Source organism: Zingiber officinale, chromosome 4B (genome assembly GCF_018446385.1).
Source record: "Zingiber officinale cultivar Zhangliang chromosome 4B, Zo_v1.1, whole genome shotgun sequence".
NCBI lineage: Eukaryota > Viridiplantae > Streptophyta > Magnoliopsida > Zingiberales > Zingiberaceae > Zingiber > Zingiber officinale.
Window position 1 is genome coordinate 34,992,609 of NC_055993.1, and position 14,462 is coordinate 35,007,070.

Below are 14,462 nucleotides of genomic sequence, written 5' to 3' on the forward strand. Positions count from 1 at the left end.
CCTTTCCTACACGTCCCTCCTGTTTTTACTACATCATAGATAACTTAATATACTAATGTTTCTTGTATTGCTCGAGGCTGAGCTTAATTATATTTGATCAATTATTATTACCTCTTATGAAGCTCCTGGGGCAATGCTCGTCCGGGCTCCTTTATATTTATTATTCTAGGTAGGCCCTAGGCTATATTTTATCAAGTATGATTTCAAGATATTAATCAACCTGGTCAGTATTGACTTTCCTTCTTAAAGGCATGTCTCAGTCGATACTAGTCTACTCACTCGGAAGTATATCCAGGCCGCTATTAGCCTACCTCCTTTGAGGTATATGCTGACCGATATGGATCTGCCTCTTTGGAGGTATATCCCAGCCGATATTGGCCTTCCTTTCTTAAAGGCATGTCTCGATCGATATTGGCCTGCCTCCTTGGAGGCGTATCCCGACCGATATTAGCCTACCTCCTTTGAGGTATATGCTGATCGATATGGATCTGCCTCTTTGGAGGTATATCCAGGCCGCTATTAGCCTACCTCCTTTAAGGTATATGCTGACCGATATGGATCTGCCTCTTTGGAGGTATATCCCGGCCGATATTGTCCTTCCTTTCTTAAAGGCATGTCTCGATTGATATTGGCCTGCCTCCTTGGAGGCGTATCCTGATCGATATTAGCCTACCTCCTTTGAGGTATATGCTGATCGATATGGGTCTGCCTCTTTGGAGGTATATCCAGGCCGATATTAGCCTACCTCCTTTGAGGTATATGCTGATCGATATGGATCTGCCTCTTTGGAGGTATATCCCGGCCGATATTAGCCTACCTCCTTTGAGGTATATACTGACCAATATGGGTCTACCTCTTTGGAGGTATATCCTGGCCGATATTGGTCTACCTCCTTTGAGATATCTCCCGACCGATATTGATCTTTCCTTCCTGAAGGTATGTCTCACTCGATATTGGTCTACCTTCTTTGAGGTATATCCCGGCCGATATTGGCCTACCTCTTTTGAGGTATATCCCGGCCGATATTGACCTATCTTCTCCGTTTGATTATCTCCTTTCCCTTCCTTATCAGGGGCCCATGAAACCTAACCCATATCATTTGCGATCTAGGGTTCCCAATCAATTGGCCTTACCCCCAATAGATTGCCACATCAAATCTGAGCTCATCCAGCTATCCAAACCTCTCAATGACTCTTTTTCCTTTCTCCCAATCAATCACTTGATTGATTACATGCTTCTGGATTGATACCCTATTGATCCAAATTGCCTCTGTGCTCTCACAAGGAAGCTACTGTGATTCGCGAAAACTTCTCTTGATCGATCAGCCAATGCATCAAAAAGCTCCTGTTTGTCACGATTTTCTTCTCCAATAGATCAACTGATCAATTGGCACAACCTAATTTATCACCTGATCGATTGGGGACCCTTCTGTTTACTCACAACAATCTCCCAATCGATCACCTAATCGATTGGGTTCTAATTGAATTGATTACTCGATCGATTCACCACCTCTCTTCATGATGGCACTCCTAATTGATCCATTAATCAATTGATCTAACCCTAACTCATTCAATTGAGTCTAGGGTTCTCTTGCCTAATCTCCAATCAACCATGACCTATTGGGACTTCTCCACTAAGTGTCCAGTCAATTCTTTGACCCACTTAGACTTTTCTCCTCATGCCAAGTGTCCGGTCCTCCATGACCCACTTGGTCTTCTTTTTTAGTGCCAAGTGTCTGATCCTCCATGACCTACTTGGACTTCCAAACACCAGGTGTCCGGTCAACCTTTAATCCACCTGAATTTTCCAATGTCTGACTTCACTTATCAAGACTTTTTCCATCTGGCTTCACTCACCAGGATTTCCTCACTACCTAGCTTCACTCACTAGGACTTTCCAACTACATGGCTTCACTCACTAGGACTTTCCATCTATCTTGCTTCACTTACTAGGGCTTTTCCCATCAAGTGTTCTATCAACATTGACCCACTTAGTTTTCCTTCTTCTGCTAACCATCCCGTTAGTCTTGCCCTTGCTAACATGCTATCCTACTTGACCCACTTGAACTTTTCTTTGCCTAACCTCTGACTAAGACTTTACCAATCAAGTCAAGTATCAGTCTTTCTTGACCAACTTAATCTTTCTCAGATATTATCCAAACATATTATCCATAACATATTATCCAAAAATCAAAACTCAAGTTTGACTCTATTCAAACTTAGTTAAACTGGTCAATCTTGACCCAAGAACGATTGCACCAATAATCTCCCAACAAAGATAAAGAAGATGGATTAACATAGATGTGGCTTTATCAGACACCAACCAAACCCATAGAACGAAACCCTAACATGATTTCTAGTGCATGGCTGAGGGAGTCCGCAACCTCCACCAATTCTCCATCCTCTATTACTTTTGACCCTTTCATAAATAGCTCATCCATGCTAGCTAGGGTTTTGTTGGCCCCCTCTTGGTCCTTAGCGCTCGAAGACTCACCGACGCTAGTGAGCTCCTCATCGGCGCCTTCCTCTAAGGCTATGGTTTGACCACCCTGGTCGGGGACGGTATCATTCACTGGGGTTTTTTTGGCATGGTCCTGGTCAGTGGAAGTCATGGCCAACCTCATGGATTAAGAGCAGTGTACGAGTGAGACAAAGAAAAGAAGGTGCGCTCCATTTGGCTCAGATCAAAATTGGTGGAGATTTTAGGGATTTAAAAAATTAAAAAAATAAAGACTATTAACAGCACGTAAATTTTATTTTAACAACATACTTTGCACGTTGTAAATAATATTTATTGACGACATACATTTTTTACACTATATTTATATAAATATAATAATACTAACATTATGCTCTATAAGTTGTTAATATTAAGTTTTAACAACATACTTTGTAAGCCGTAGAAGAGTTTATTGGCAGGGTACTTTTTTGCACGTTGTTGTTTGTATAAACATAATATTATTTGCAGTGCACTTGATTGAGCGTGTCGTAAAAACTACTATTATTGACTTGCCTTACCCACGCGTTGCGGAAAGCCACTTTTGTTGAGTGCCAACTAATTGGAGCAACACACCCGACTGCTAGAAATTAAGGTGATAATCCGTTGCTCACTGAAGATATAGACAACATAGTTGTTGCTCCCTGAAATGTTATATTTGAGAGTGTCCTAAAGGTAATCTCTTTAAAGATTGTATTATTTATTTGATAAATAAAATTCATTATTTGAGTGTGTATTCTACATATATGTGATTTGATCTTAAACTCAATTAATTAAGTCCATAATATAATGCATAACATAAGAAAAATTATGACGGGATCATAATTAATGGTATTTCATTATGTGTAATTGTGTATGTATTAAAATATTCCCTAATTAATGAATTAATGAAACTAGACATTGTCAATTATGTGAGATTAGCACATGTTATACTCCTTGATTTAACTAAGCAGCTGATCCTCACTGGTTGAAAATATTGAGAGTTAAAATGCGGATGCTAATTAGGGGTAACTAGTTCATCAGATATTATCTGTTGGAACTCTAAGGTTATTTTTGGTGTGATCAATCAAGTTAGGTTAAGTCTTATTTTAGTTTGATCTCTGTGTCTAATTGTGCAGGAGCTTAGGAGTACAGGAAGTCGAGCAGAAGACGCGGCTAGCGGAAAGGATAGCACAGGAGAGAGCCGACGGGCTCAATGCGTCCGAGGGACGAGATGTTGCGGAAGAGTACATCGGTGGACAAGAAGGATATGTGCAACGTTTGAGGGACGAGAAGCCAGAGTGAAAGCCTGCTTGAGGAGAAGGCCAAGAATTGGATTTCGGTGAGCCCTATTTCGGTTGATCGAAATCATCCAGGCGATCAGAGCAGTGGAAGAGCTAAAGTGCCTTCAATAAGAGTGGAAAGTGCCTCTGTGACCTTCAGGCAGAAGGCGCCTTCAACCAGCCATGGAAGGCATCTTCCATGGCCATAGAAGGTGTCTTCGACCAGGCAATTCTGACTGTTGCGGAAAAGGATAAAGTTTTATCCTTGGCCTCACTGGAGACGCCTTCTAGCCCTATGGAAGGCGCCTTCAGCCTGCGGATAAGATTTTTCAGGGGCTATAAAAAGACCCCTGAACTTAGGAAATAAGTAATGACTTGTGTATTTACTTCCCTAGTCTTTTCTAAGCTTTCATTGTGTGTAAAAGGCTTCTTCGCCTTTAGTGAAGGAGATTCTTAATGAGCTTTCTACTACCTTAGATTAATAACTATCTAGGTTGTAACCAAGTAATTCTTGGCATTTTACTAATTTTATTTAAGTTGTTATTTCTATTTAATTTTATTTTATATTACTGCTAACCTGAGTTGAAAGATCGAGAAAGTGTTTGTTTTACTGTTTCAGGCAACTCAACCCTCTCCAGCCAACCTACCCGGTCTAACAAGTGGTATTAGAGTCAACCGCTTCAGGAGGACTAACCGCCGAATGAAGCAAATGAGATGGTCGGACCAAGCATCTGCTCACCAAAATATGAGGGGGAATTCGTGAACTGGAAAAAGAAAATTGAGGTATTCTTTAAAATTGACTTTGAATTATTTTTAATAATAGAATTTGGTTTTGAATCACCCGAGGGCAAAGAAAAGTATCAATGGACGAAGAAGGAATAAGTCGACTTCGTGGCAAACGAAAAAGCAGAGTTCATTTGCTAAACATTCTACCGTCACAAGAAGTCATCCGGATCGATGCTTACGAGTCTGCCAAGGAGCTCTGAAAAAAATTCCTGGAACTACATGAAGGAACCTCGGAGGTAAAACTTGCGAGACGGGACCTACTTCGCAACCAAATCACCAACCTTCGATTAGAAGAAGACGAAACCATTACACACATTCACTCATGGATTAAGGAGCTCATCACCGAACTTTTGAATCTCGAAGAAAAGGTAAGCAACCGAGATTCACTAAGGTACACACTTAACGCATTCCCTAGAAATAAGGAATGGGCATCATTAGTAGATGTCTCTTATATCTCAAAGGATCTAGAATCTGTTACCTTAGAAGAGTTATTTTCAACATTTGAAATCCATGAAATGAGATGTGTAAATTCGAAGAAGGAGCCGAAGCACAACATTGCCCTTAAGGCAAAAATGGACGAACAAGATTCAGAATCCAATCTCGATGACAATGAAATAGTAATGATGGTAAGACAATTTAAGAAATTATTTAAAATTAGAAAATCTAACCATCTGTAAGTTATAAAAAAGGGCAATCAGATTCTACCATTGAAATGAAGAAGGGTATATAAAAAACAACTACCCTAAATTGAAGAAAAAGGACAAAAGTAAAGACAAGGAGCTCGTCCAAATGAATAAACACAAGACCCCTTAAAACGACTTGGGATGAAACGTCGTCTGACTCGAAGGTCGAAGCCTTTTCCGGACTTGTGTTGATGGCAAGTCATCAAGAAGACGAACACGAAGAAAGCTCGTCCGAAATGAGCATCGATGAAGGGGGAGCTACATCAGAAGAAAGTAGCAGTTCAGGGGGAGCTACAGATGACGGGATCAACAAAGTAAGTTAGATACAATCTCTCCCACCTAACAAGTTGTTTGAATTTGTGAAATTATTAACTAAAGATTGTTGCAAACTTGAAAAAGAAAATAAAGAATTAAAAATAATTTTAGCTAAATCTTGTCTGTTAGAAGATTTTGAAAAATTAAAAATTGAAAATGATAAATTGAGGACACAAGTTAAAAACTTGAAAAATCATACATGTTCAACTGTTCAAACTCAAAATTTTAAAAGACTAAGCTGATACCTTAGATTTCATAGGGGTCAAATCAGAAAAATATCCAAAAGTTACATACCCCAAAATTTTTTATTAATCCTGTAGGAAGGAATCTATATTGGGTTCCAAAAACTTGTATAAATTAAAAGTAAAATTGGACTTAGGGCTTTCAAATAGAAGATTAAATATTTGAATTCTTTAAGAGGTTTTGTCTAGAAGTAGTTGATGATTCAATAACTAAGAAGGCCTAGTGCCTCGCCATAGCCTGGAAGTCAATTACTGAATTGAATATTTAATTGACAAACTGATAAACATGAAACAGTTAATTAAATTAATGCTTTCAATAGTTTTCAATGGTTTAACATTTTCACTTCTTGACTTGGAAATTTTACAAGTTACTTAGAAATTAAGCTTTTCTTAAATTTTTTTTTGTTTGCCCTTAGATTCTCCCAATTTTTTTATGTGATTAAAGGGGGAGAAGGGAAGATTAAGTTTAGGGGGAGGTAGTAGTTCAAATCAAATTTTAAATTTTAAGTTAAATTTGAAAATTTGTTTGCACTTTATTGCATAATTATAACTTTATTATCTTTTATTTATGGTTAGTTTATCCTAACTTAACTTGAGTTGCTCACATCAAAAAAGGGAAAGATTGTTGGAACCCTAAGGTTATTTTTGGTGTGATCAACCAAGTTAAGTTAGGTCCTATTTTGGTTTGATCCCTGTGTCTAAGTGTGTAGGAGCTTAGGAACACAGGAAGTCGAGTGGAAGATGCGGCTAGCAAGAAGGACGACACGGGAGAGAACCGACTGGCTTGGTGCGTTTGAGGGACGAGATGCTGCGAAAGAGTACACCAATGGACGAGAAGGACGTGCGCGATGTTAGAGGGACGAGAAGCCGGAGCGGAAGCTTGCTCGAGGAGAAGGTCGAAAATTGGGTTCGAGTGAGCCCTATTTCGATTGACCGAAATTACTCAGGTGATCGGAGTAGCGGAAGAGATAAAGTGGAGCTATGGAGCTGCTAGAGGCGTCTTCAACAAGAGTGGAAGGTGCCTCCGTGACCTTCAGGCAGAAGGCACCTTCAACCAGCTGCTATGGAAGGTGCCTTCCATGGCCATGGAAGGTGTCTTCGACCAGGCAATTCTGGCCATTGTGGAAAAGGATAAAGTTTTATTCTTGGCCTCACTGGAGGCGCCTTCCAGCCCTATGGAAGGCGCCTTCAGCCCGCGGATAAGATTTTTCAAGGGCTAGAAAAAGACCCCTGGACCTAGGAAAGAAGTAACAACTTGTGTATTAACTTTCCTAGTCTTTTCTAAACTTTCATTGTGTGTAAAAAGTTTCTCCGCCTTCAGTGAAGGAGATTCTTAGTGAGCTTTCTACTGCCTTGGATTAACAACCATCTAGGTTGTAACCAAGTAATTCTTATCCTTTTATTGATTTTATTTAAGTTATTATTTCTGTTTAATTCATTTTCTATTGCTGCTAACCTGAGTTGAAAGATCGAGAATGTGTTTGTCTTAGTCTTTCAGGCAACTCAACCCTCTCCAGCCGGCCTACCCGATCCAACATTATCTACTATGACATTTCATGTGGTTCTTTATATGTCAATGAAGATCTCATTACAGCTTGAGTACAAGTTTCTTTATACTTGAGATATTTAGGTTATCTTGGTCATAGAGGCTTATACTTTGGCATCTTGGCAAAACATCTCCTAGGAGGTATAGGTCTAGAATGATTGGGTATAAGTCAATATGTCTAAATATATTTGAATAGCCCATATAGGATTCATCACTCTTTTTATAAAGAAGACATATATCCTAAGGTCTCTTATCCAAAAGCATGTGAGAAAATGTGTACTAGGAAGATCTTTAATGAGCATTTGAGGGATGTTATACTACTGGAGTCCGGTAACATACTTCTGTTTCATCTCTTTGGTATTTTATTATTTCTTTTGGTTTATTATAACTCGTATGCACCTAATATAGCTTTTTCTTAAAGGAAAAGTGTATTAACTAGTTTTTATACCTCTCATATCTTTTAGTTCCATCTATTATTGCAACACTTAGCAAAAGCTACTAGAATGGTAAGACTGATCGATGATTCTATCATTAATCATTTATTAATTTTTTTTATTATGGATCTTTATAAATGTACTTTGTGATCCTTATAGTAGTTAAATAACTTATATTATGGTATTATTGTAACAACTGCTAATTATTGTCTTACTATAGCATTGTTGAATGTGTTGATCCCGGTGTGATTGGAAAGAGGTGAATTGTTTATAAATGAAATTTTTTTTATCTTAGCAATGAACACATGTTAGTTGAACAAAAATTAATTACATAAAAGTAAAGAAAAGACATGATTTACTTGGTTTGCAATCAGAAAATTGGTAGTCCAAGGCAGTGAAAACTTCACTCAACAGATCTCCTTTTGACGAAGGCAGAGTAACCTTTTACAATGTTGGCAGCGCAGAATCAAAAAGACAGTAGTACAAATGAAAGCAATTAGAATGTGTGTTCTCTACCAACTCTTAGGACCAAGACTTTATTTATAACTCACTCATCAAAAATAGTTGTTTTACTGATGTGGCATCTTCGGGCACTTGGACCTAGTCCGGGCACCCCTAACAGTGCACTTTATCTGCTCGCAATGGCTACATAATTATCTAATGATAAAACTTCATCCTCAGCCAAGTGCCTAGACCAGTTCGGGTACCTGGAATGCTGCTGACATGGACTTGAATGTCATCCATAGCAACTTCTCTTCGATGAGGCGTCATGATGTGCCAGGGCTGTCCAGAAGCTTGGACCCTGTTCAGGGGCCTTGACATGGTCCAGGCGCATAGTTGGGTGAGGGGAATGCGCAGAGGATGGTGGGATAGCAGGGGTTGGCCAACAAAGAAGGGGGTAGCCCCTCCAGAATAGGCCTTGCAGTTTCCATCAGGATTTTCCCGTGAGCGCAAAGAAAAGGCATAGGTGCTCACTCGACCCTCGTTTGTTCAATAGTAGCCAAGCGACTGGTCCCATCCGAAGTTGTTCTGCTTGGTCAAGGGCACCTGCTCGATCAGCACTAGACCAGGGGTAGCTACACTAGGTAGTCGAGACCTCTTGCAGTGAAAAATTAGTGGTTCATTGGAAACGAAGGTCTCAGAAGTTTCTACAGGAGCTAGAACTACAAGAGTAGGAGGATGGCGGGCAACGTGCCTATTGCTTGACCAATATAGCCCACCCTGCTGGAGTAGTAGAAGTAGAAGGATGGATGGGCGGTGGGCCTTATCGGTCGGCCAATATAGCCCGCCCTCTCCGATTTATTTCAAAATTACTCATCCGGAGGGTCCCTTCCACCAAGGCCCTAGACAAAGCATCCACTGTAAAGAGGAGACATCAATAGGCGGATAAAGGTATATCAAATTAAGATTTCTTACTTAGAGAAAGTAGCATTTCTATTGGGAGGGCACTCAGGCCAAACATATACATGAGTCCCTCCTGGAGTAGCTCGGGAATATCAAAACTTTAGACTCGCTAGTTGCTCTGAAGCTTTAGTAAAAGTTACTCCATGAGAAAGTTGCCCAGTTCAGGCATCGGTAGGAGAATTGATTATCACATGGCCGACAAAATTGTGGGAGTAGGAAAGCAAAGGAAAAAACAATACTTAACTTTGCAGCCTCCATCTTGACACACAAGGATTCCTGGGTGATCCTCTAAGCATCCATTTGTTGTTGTTGGTCGGATACCAGTCAGGTGCTAGCAGCCAACTCAGCATCTTTCGTCGCTAATGTCGCCAAGGTAGAAGCATGGGAAGTTTCCAGCTCCTTTAATTTGTTAGTGAGGTCCTGAGCTTCCAAAATTTTTGTGTCAAAATCAACCATAGTCTAAACCCTCCTTGTACTTTCTTATCAGAGCCTATTGTCGCTGGTTTTTAGGATGACCTCTAGTTGTTGTGATCTTTCTGCCTCAATACTCATCAACTTTCGAGCTTCTTGGGCTTTCATCCCCACTACTTATAGTAGGTCGGCCTATTCCTGATCCTCCTGTGGCGCGGTCAAGTCAAAAATCTGCTTTGTTCGTCCATGTAGGGCTTTATTCTTGTTTGCAATCCACTATTGTTTGCAACGCCTTTCCAGGCCTCTACTTGCAGGCCCCTCAGTCGCACCTACCCGTCGGCGGGCAAGGGATCTTAAGAAGAAGCTGGGGCCAATACCTAGAGGGATGGCATGCTGACGGTAGACATGAACTGGAAGCGGCTTTTGGGTGGGCGTGATGACTAGGGAGGAGCATCTGAAGGTTGGATAGCCGGCGAAGTAGAAAGTGCCTGAAGAATGGAGGCGACGGGGGACCCACTTACCCCAGAAGCCACTTCCCTTGTATTGATGGAGGTGGGAGTGAAGGAACCTACCCAAAAGAAGTCGACGTGCTTTCCTGGGCTAGAGTAGACCCCCAAGCGAGGAAACAGGTCAAAGACGACTGCTCAAAGGATGATTGTACTAATGGAGTAACTCTACGTCTCTTGATTAAGAGCCGCAAGGGTGGCTCCATGTCCACGATGGGAGTTTCCTCAGGGTTTGTGAGGGGCTCTACGGCCGCCACCTCCTCACTAGCAGCCGCAACACTACCACCCGCCTAGTCACGAGAGACCTCTCCTGAGTAACCAGTCGGCCGAGTCTCTCGATCATCCAATATGGCTTGCCCTTGTCATTTTATCACCTCTTTCTTCAGTAGTGCGGACTTGACAGTGTAAGCCTTAAACATGATGCCCTCTACAGAAAAAGAAAACAAGGGGCCTTAGTTAGTGAGAATGCAAGAGTTAAGTTACCTAGGCTTATCAAAAGTGAAGGGAAGCATTATTTGAATGAGACTCAATCCAAACACATGGAGAAGACTTTCTTGCAGCAAGGAAGGGATGTAGAACTGCACACCTGCCAATTTCTCTGAGGCAGCAGTGCATGCAAGCACATGGTGATGGTCTCCCAACTAATATGTAGAAAGGAGATCTGCTCATCATTCAGTCGGCCAAAGTATGGGCTCAAAAGTTTGGATAAAAAAAGAAGTAGGTGTAACGCCCAAAAATTTCTCAAAGTAATTTTAGAAATATTCTATGATTTTTCTGGAATTTTAGAATATTTTTATGGAATTTTTGGAGAAGCAGAAGTAGCAAAATTAAGTAAAAATGTAAAATAGCCTAAGCGGGAATTGAACCCGAGACCTATTAGACTCTAAGCCTTATAGATGACTCTAGTAACCAAGGGGCCCTAGCAGGGGTGTGCTGAAAGAAGAGGAGAACAATTCTATTTAAGATTTAGTTGGATGGTGTTAAGCACTTAATATAAATAGGGAATTAAGAGAGGAGTTATTATTTTCCAAACGACAACTCTCTTGTCCCTCACCCTCACCCGACGCCACCTCTCTCTCTTCCTCACCTCTCGGCGCACCAGCCCAAGGAGACCTAGGGTTCCATCCCTAGGGTCGTAGGAACACCTTCCGACGACATCTCGGATACGAGGATGCTCCTCTCCGCGAGAAGAACGCATAGACGTGAGAGGATCGCCGAAGAGATCATCTTCTCCGGAAACCTAGCGAGCAGATTTGTAAGAAAACTAGCGCAGGATGTAAGTAACCCCTCACCTGCAGTATAAGTAGCTATTCGCATGTTTTTATGGTTCTAGTCCACTTTTATGGTCTTAGTTTAGCTATATACAGAATTAGAGCACACCAAGTGCTCGATAAAATGCCTAGTATAGTTAAATGATACAATAGGCATTTTAATAGCTCAGTTAAATTCCCTAGATGCATTTTAAATAGCATACATAGCCTTGCTTCAGTGATATGGGACTACGGTCCAATGGGTGGGCTCCCATAGTCGCCTCTAGGTTCAGATAACCTAGCTCTAGGTTCAGATAACCTAATAAAAAGCAAGATATGATAAATCAGTTACAAACAGTATTTTACTTTATCAGTGGCACTGTACTAGACTTCAGTTGTCATTGGGTTGGCCTCCCATAGTCGTCCCTAGGTTTAGATAACCTAGTAACCCTACTAGATTCGGGACTTGCTACCTCGGGCCTAGTTAGGGATGCGCGCACAGCAAGTACAATAGCCGGACCCATCAGCAGCATGTTTAGTATTTTTATCTATTTATGAAAATAGTTTTCAAACTTCACAACCAGATACGTGAATACAGCTTAGTTTCAGTTTAGTTCTTATTGTGATGATAATTAGCTTAGCTTATAGATCAGTTTAGTTTCTTGTTGATACACAAATAGCTATGTTTCAGTAGTTGACTACCATGTTTCAGTATCCTAGTATGATTCTCATCATGTTTGTTAGCACAACATATTTTAAAAGAAAGCATGATTTCGTTTAATGCATGTTTTTGTGAGGTAGATGGTTTCTTACTAAGCTCCCAAGCTTATAGTTTTTTTTTCCTTATACTGCAGATAAAGGTAAAGGGAAGATGGACTAGCGGAGGCTGGAGGACAATGCAATAAAGATGTGTGTGCAAGGAACTTGGAATGAAGATCTTTGGGGGAAACTAGCAGATTTAAAAACTTAGTGTTCCAGTTTTGGTTATTTTCTGCACTTCTAGAATATTAAGTGTCATGAATTGTGGATGTGCGCACTATGCTATGCCTAGACCTCTAGTTTCCTTGATGTTAGTCGGTAAGTGATGAATCATGATCTGTTTATCAAGAGTTTAATGTTTATTAGTTGAGGTATCCATGTTTTGCTTGAGATTCTGAAATGCAGTAGAAATCAGAGCTCCGATTGATCAGCCGATCGATTGGAGGGTCCCCAATCGATCAGCCGATCGATTGGGAGGTAATCTGTCGCGTTCAGAGAGCTGTGGAATCGATCAGCCATGGGTCGATCAGCCGATCGATCGGGAATTTAATTCCCGCGAACAGAGAGCCTCTGAATCAATCATCGGATCGATCGTCCCGGCTGGATCGATCAGCCGATCGATCCGGACTTGATCCCGTGCACAATAGCGAGTTGAGTCGATCAGTGGATCGATCAGACAACTCTAATCGATCAGCCGATCGATTGGAATGTCTGATTTCAGCCAGAAGTGCCTAACTTCAGTTTCGACCAAATAGAAAGTTAAATTCCCTTCTTTAGCATATGTATAACTCAGCAATGTATCCCAAATACAAAGTTCAGATTTTATGGCACACAACATAGAGTTTTAATTAGTTAGACTTTTTTTCTTTTCCGCACAAGAATAGTTAGTATAATGTAACCCCGGCCTTACAGCTCAGTCAGTAGGAGGCGGGTCGTTACAGTAGGATTTTCATCCCTTATTCATGGAGGGCATTTTTTAAAAGAAAACAACCTTCGATCGATATTGAACCATAAAGATCCCAGATTTCGACTTTTTAAGGTAATAAAAGTGATGGAACGTACGGGGGATAAAGGGATATCATATAGACAAAATATGATCGTCATTCCGCACATGCGTGGAAGGCATTGGAGGCAAATTGCGAAAGTGGAATGCGAAGATATTGGCTCATCTCCAAAAAGAACCGAGGGATGGGAAATCATAGACCAGCATGAAGTTGATCTTTGAAGAAAGTAACGAAGCTAGGAGGAGGACAATGAGGATGATCTTGAGGACCAGGAAGGCGGATACGGAAGGTTGTGGGAAACTTTAGGTTTAGCCTAGCCGACCTGAGGTCGTAACTATCAAAATCAGAGTGGAAGGTAACATACTAGGGGGCGAAGGTTTCTTGAGCCATTGAAGAAGGAAACAAGGAAGAGAAGGGTCAAGAAAGAACATTTTCTGGGAGGGTTATAGAGCGAAAATCGCAGGCAATAAAGATCAACGGAGCCAAAAATTAAAGAAAACAAGGCACGAATGAAGCATTTTATATAGCACTTAGGGTTTTTAATAAGAGTCCTGAGAGTGTTTTGAAGTTTGAACCATCTAATCAAAATGGCCCTACCAAGGGCAACCATTAGATCTGGAGAAATAAATTGTCGTGTGGAAGTTGTACAAAAAGACGTGTGTCAGCCATCACATCAGAATAAAGTTGGTGGGATATGTGGCAATAACCATAAAACGACATTTATAATGGATAGAACAATCAAATCATTACATTAATATGCTATCACCGGTGCCTTACCTCGCATTTAAAACGATTGACAAACGTTTGACAAGCGTTCCTTTTCAAAAAAGATAGTTATTGGTAAGTCGAGGCGAAGCCATTGGAGCGGTGGCTAGGTCAAACAGCAAGACGATAGTAGGACTTGAGTATAGTCAGTCAGTTGGGAACCTCCTTCAATTAGATTTGAAGAGGAGGCTTGTGATATGACAAATAGGGGGTGACCCCAAGGACAATGGGGGACCAATGGTCAAGATGATGCGGCGGTTGAAAGTCAAGAGATGGCAGTTAAGGTCAGGGAGTATGTGTCCAAACTGACCATTTCCTCAAAGACTTAGCTTCTTGGGCGCTGCTCCCAGTCTACTCCCGGTCGGTCCCAGTGTCGGTCGGCCCCTAAGGGCTTTGCCCATCACTTATCCTGGGCATTGCTCCTAGTCTACTCCTAGTCGGCCTCAGTGTCGATCGGACCCCCGAGCTCAGTCTTTCACTTTTCATAGGAACGACTCTCAGTCTACTCCCGATCGGCCCAAGGGTCAGTCAGACTATTATCAGGGAATAACATTGTCAAGGAATCGCAACCAACTGTCAAAGAATAACGATCATTTGTC